We start from the raw sequence: 6,000 nt of genomic DNA, 5'->3' as shown, positions 1-6,000 counted from the left end.
AAGGCATAAGGGGTGCTGGAGGGCCTCGGGCCAGCACCCTAAGGTTTGGGTCTTTTAATGTGCGTGGATGTGGTACAGATGAGAGTAAAAGGGAAGAGATAGGTAGTATGTTTGTGATAAGAAAGATGGATGTGTTGGCTTTGAGTGAAACAAAGTTGAAAGGGAAGGGTAAGTGTAAGTTTGGGAGTGTAAGTGGGAGGTTATCAGGAGTGAAGAGAGGGCGAGGGAGGGAAGGGGTGGCTATTCTAGTAAGTGAGGAGATAGGTAAACAGGTAGTGGAGTGGAAAGAGGTTTCCTCAAGGATAATGTGGATGAAGGTGAAACTGGGAAAGGAGATGTGGGTCTTTGTAAGTGCATATGGGCCTGGCAGTGAGAAGAGCGTGGAAGAAAGGGAGGCCTTTTGGATAGATTTAAATGAGTGCATAGAGGGTTTAGGAAGAAATGTCAATGTAATAGTACTGGGAGACCTTAATGCTAGGGTGGGAAATGGTCTAATCGATGGAGTGGTTGGGAAGTGTGGAGTTCCAGGAAAGAATCGTAGTGGAGAGTTGATGGTGGAAATGTGTCTAGAAAGAGAGTTGATGATAGCAAATACAAGCATATGTACACATGGGCGAGGGTGGTGGAGGAAAGGGTGGTAGATAGAGCGCTAATGGATTATGTAGTGGTAAATAGGATTATGATAGGAAGAGTTAAGGATGTACATGTGCTAAGGGGAGAGGGTGGGGGAATATCAGATAATTTTTTGGTGGAAGGTAAGCTGAGAGTGGAGGATAGATGGAGAAAGAGGAAAGGGACAAAAGGTAGGGAGGTTCTTAGAGTGAACTCCTTGAATGAAAAGGAAAAGGAGAAGGAGTACGAAAAGAAGCTGAAGGAGGAGTGGGAGGGAGTAAAAGATGGAGCAGAGATGGGTGTGGAGGAGGAATGGGGATGGTTCAAGGAGGGAGTCTTAAAGTGTGCAAGGATGGTGTGTGGAACAAGAAGGACAGGGGGAAATAGAAGAAAGGGTAGTGAATGGTGGGATGAGGAAACAAAGAAGGTTGTAGAAGAGAAGAAGCGAGCATTCACAGATTGGTTACAAAAGAGGACAGGGGAGTCATATGAGACGTACAAAGAAAAGAGAAGTAAAGAAAAAGGTAAAGGAGGCAAAGAGGAGAGCAGATGTGAAATGGGGTAGGAGTATGACAGAAATTTTTGAAAGTAATAAAAAGATGTTTTGGAAAGAAATTAAGAGAGGAAGAGGAGGCGAATCAAGTAGGGAAGAAAAGGTAAAAGGTACAGATGGAGAGATGATAATGGAAGAGATGGCAGTAAGGGGAAGATGGGCAGAATATTTTAGGTAGTTGCTAAATGTGAAGGAGGATAGGGAAGGAAAGATAGCTTCAGTGGGAAATGCGAAGAAAATGAGAGTGATGAGTGAGGAGAATGGAGGAGAAATAAGGAAGGATGAGGTGAAGGCAGTTGTAAAGATGATGAAAGCAGGTAAGGCACCTGGTCTGGATGGATGCCATGCAGAATGTCTGAAAAAGGGAGGTTCAGTGATGGTGGACTGGTTGGTGAGGTTATTTAATGTTTGCTGGAGAGAGGGTAGAGTACCGGAGGACTGGAGAAGTGCCTGTATAGTTCCTCTTTACAAGGGAAAAGGGGACAAGTGTGAATGTAGTAGTTTCAGAGGGATTAGCCTGTTAGGTGTAGTAGGGAAGGCTTATGGGAGGATCTTAATTGAGAGGATTAGGAGAGGAACAGAAGGAGTAATTGGTGAGGAACAGTGTGGATTTAGGACAGGTAGAGGTTGTGTAGATCAGATCTTTGTGGTAAGACAGATATGTGAGAAAGCTATAGGAAAGGGGAAGGATGTTTTTTGGGCTTTTATGGATCTGGAAAAGGCTTATGATAGGGTAGACAGAAAGGCACTGTGGGAGGTTATGCAGATTTATGGGATAGGAGGAAAGCTTTTGGGAGCTGTCAAGAGTTTTATGAGAGTAGTAGAGCTTGTGTCAGGATTAGAAATGGAGAGAGTGGTTTGATGTAAAGGCGGGACTTCGTCAAGGATGCGTTATGTCGCCCTGGCTGTTCAACTTATACATGGATGGGGTGGTGCGAGAGGTGAATGCTAGGGTAGTGGGTCAGGGATTGGAGATGGTTAAAGAAAATGGAGAAAAGTGGGAGGTGAGCCAGCTGTTGTTTGCGGACGACACTGCGCTTGTGGCAGGGTCAGAGGAGGGATTGAGGAAGCTGGTGGCAGAGTTTGGGAGAGTATGTGATAGAAGAAAGCTAAAGATAAATGTGGGTAAAAGTAAGGTGATGAGATGTACAAGGGGTGAAAGTGGCAGTAGACTGGAAGTGAACATTAAGGGAGAGCGACTGGAGGAAGTGGATAGTTTTAGATACTTGGGTGCAAGTGTAGCAGGAAAAGGTGGAGTGAAGGTGGAGATAGAATGTAGATTGAGAGAAACGAGTAAATGCCTTGGTGGGTTAAAGAGTGTAATGAGGAATAGACATTTGGGAATGGATGCGAAGAGGAGACTGTATGAAGGAGTGATTGTGCCAACAGCACTGTATGGGGCAGAAACGTGGAACATAAGAGAAGAAGAGAGAAGGAGTTTGAATGTGTTTGAGATGAGGTGTCTGAGAAGTATGGTGGGGGTTACTAGGCTGGATAGAGTGAGAAATGAGGAGGTGAGGAGGAGAACAGGGGTGAAAAAGGATTTGGGAGATAGGGTTGATGAAAGAATATTAGGATGGTTTGGACACATGGAAAGAATGAGTGAAGAAAGACTAGTAAAAGAGGTATGGAAGGCAGATGTGGAGGGAGTGAACATGAGGGGACGTCCTAGGATGAGATGGATGGATGGGGTGAAGGGGGCTTTGGGGAAGAGGGGAATGTCTGTTGAGGAAGGAAGGGAGAGGACGGAAGACAGAGGTGAGTGGAGAATGGTTGTATATGGATGATGTTGTGAGTGCATGAGGAGGAATGGGCGGGGGGGGGTAGTATGTGTGAGTAAATTTTGACGCAGCCCGAAGGGATTTCTCCCCGTCCTCTCCTTATATGCAAGGGGGGACGGAGAGGGGGGGTCGCCGATTAAATGAAGCGGCCTTGCTGTGGATGTGCTGTGTCTTGCGACACTGCTTCTGACCCAGGGCGGTGGGCAGGGTGCAGGGATGACCCGTCATCCAGGAGGTGCTCAGATGAGAGGGAGGGTGGGAGGGGTGTGGAGTGTATTTAGGGATGAAATGGGTGGGAGTGTTTTTATGCCTTTCCCTTTTTGGCTACCTCCCTTAGAAGGGGGAAGAAGCCTTGGTATATGTGTGTATGTATGTATTTTTAAATTCATGTATTGTTTTTGCACACACCACTTTCTCATCTAACTTGTTCCAACTGTCTATTACTCTGTGAGGAAAGCTGTTCTTTTTCAAATCTCTTCTATAGCTGTCTTTTTTTATTTTCTTTCCGTGTCCTCTTGTATTTCTGTCATCCCATTTTATCAGATTCTCTCTATCAGTAATTTCTATGCCTTTCATGATTCTGTAAATAGCTATCAAATCTCCTCTCTCTCTTCTTTGCTCTAGTGTCTGTAGTTCAAGTTTTTCTAGTCTCTCTTCATATGATAGTTTTGAGAGTGTAGGTGCCAATTTTGTAATTGCTCTTTGTATTCTTTCAAGTTTTTTTATACATTTTTTTGTACTTGGTGACCATATCGTTGCTGCATATTCCAATCTTGGTCTTATCAGGGTGATTAGGATTTTCTTCACCATTTCTTCATCCAGGTATGTAAATGCAACTTTGATTGTTATTAAATTATAAGTTTCTCCAAAAATCTTATTTATATGTTTCTCAGGTGACATATTATTCATAACAATGACTCCCAGGTCCTTCTCATTTTCTACTTTTTTTATTCCTTCTTCTCCCAATTTATATGCTCCTGTTATTCTGTTTTTGCTTTTTCCAAATTCCATTATACTACACTTTTTTGTATTGAACTCCATCTCCCACTTCCTACTCCATTCCTGTACTTTATTTAGATCTCTCTGTAGTGATTCACAATCTTCTTCAGTTTTCACTCTTTTCAGTAGTTTTGCATCATCTGCAAAGAAGCTCATATAGCTTTCAATTCCTTCATCCATATCATTAATATATATAGCAAACATTATTGGGGCCAGAACTGTTCCCTGCGGAACACCGCTTATTACTTCATTCCATTTTGAGTGCTGGTTTCTTATCACTACTCTCATTTTTCTTTCTTGCAAAAAGTCTTCCATCCAATTTAGTAGTTTGCCCTGTATTCCTCCTTCAGTTTCTAATTTCTTAAGCAACTTCTTATGTGGTACTTTGTCAAAAGCTTTCTTTAGGTCTAAAAATGCACAGTCCGCCCATCCATCTCTTTCTTGTATTATATCTATTAGCCTTGAATAGAAACATATTAAATTGGTGACGCATGATCGTCCTTGTCTGAATCCAAATTGCCTTGGATTTAACACTTTGTTTTTTTCTAAATATTTTACCCATCTACTTTTGATAATTCTTTCACAAATTTTTGCTATTGTACTTGTTAGAGAGACTGGTCTATAGTTGGTAGGTTCTTCTTTATTTCCTCCTTTATATATAGGTACTATATTTGCTTTTTTCCAATCTTCTGGAACTTTTCCTTCTTTCAAGGAACTATTTAGTATGCTATGTATTTTGTCTGTCAGTTCATTCCTGCATTCTTTCAGAATCCAGTTTGCTATTTCATCTGGTCCATGCGATTTTCTGACATCAAGATTACTCAAGTGTGTTAATATTTCATTCTTTGTTACTTCTATTTCTTCCATAGGGGGGACTTTCTCTTTCCATTCGTTCTCTTCAGGTTGTATGTTCTCCCTTGTAAACACTGATTTAAAATGTTTGTTCATAATTTCCGTCATTTCCATTTCCTCAGTGTATTCAACTCCCTCTTGTCTTAATTTCTCCAAGTCTTGTTTGTTTTTCAGTTTATTGTTTACAAATCTGTAAAATAGTTTTGGTTGATCTTTACACTTTTCTATGATATCTTTTTCATATTTTCTCTTTTCCTCTCTGCACGTTTGTACATATTCATTTCTATAACAGGTATATATTTTCCATTTTTCAGGTCTGTCTTTTTTCCATCTGGTCCAGGCTTTGTCTCTTTTGTCTTTTAACTCCCTACAACTTTTATTGTACCAGCATTTTACATATTCTTTTTCTTGTTTTTGTCTTGGGACATACTTTTCCACTCCTTTTTTGTAAATTTTTGTCAAAATATTCCATTTCTCTTCTACTGTTGTTTCTTCTTTGTATATTTCTTCCCAGTTTTCCTTTTGAAAGAATTCTCTTATTTTATCAAAGTTTGTTTTTTCATACATCAATCTTCCTTTTCTATATTGTTCATTTCTTTTCATATATTTTTCTTCATTAAGTTCCAGTTCAATCAATATGTGGTCACTTTTACTTATTGGTGTTTTATATTCAATTTTGTCCACTATTCTAGGTTCAGATGTAATTATTAGGTCTAGTCTCGATGGCTCTTCTTCATTTCTATACCTAGTGTTCTCCTGTATCCATTGTGTCATTATATGGTCAGTAACCATCTCAAGTAGAGCGTTTCCCCATGAGCCGTCTCCACCCTTTACTGTCATTTCTTCCCAGCAGATTTCTTTGCAATTATAGTCGCCCATCATAACTATTTTCATCCCTCTTCCATTATCTTGTTTAATGTTATCTTTGTGTCCTCTAACATACTTTTATGTTCACTCTCTTCCCATGAGGCTGTTTTCGGGGGCACATAATTTATCACAAACTTTCTGCTCTTCTTATCTCTGTCTTCTACTTCCATCATTATCATCTCTACTGTATTCTTTCCATATGTGACACACTTCATGTTTATATCCTTCTTAGTCAGGAACATAACTCCACCCCCTTCCTTTTTCACTCTGTTTCTAATCCAATAATTATATGCATCATGTCCTACACTGTTGGGTGGTAGTGGACCTTTTAATTTT

The sequence above is a fragment of the Oratosquilla oratoria genome, chromosome 4, assembly GCF_046742065.1.
Source record: "Oratosquilla oratoria isolate Oo_2021 chromosome 4, ASM4674206v1, whole genome shotgun sequence".
In the NCBI taxonomy this organism is placed as follows: Eukaryota; Metazoa; Arthropoda; class Malacostraca; order Stomatopoda; family Squillidae; genus Oratosquilla; species Oratosquilla oratoria.
The sequence above is the reverse complement of the archived record's forward strand: the minus strand, read 5'-3'. Positions refer to the sequence as shown.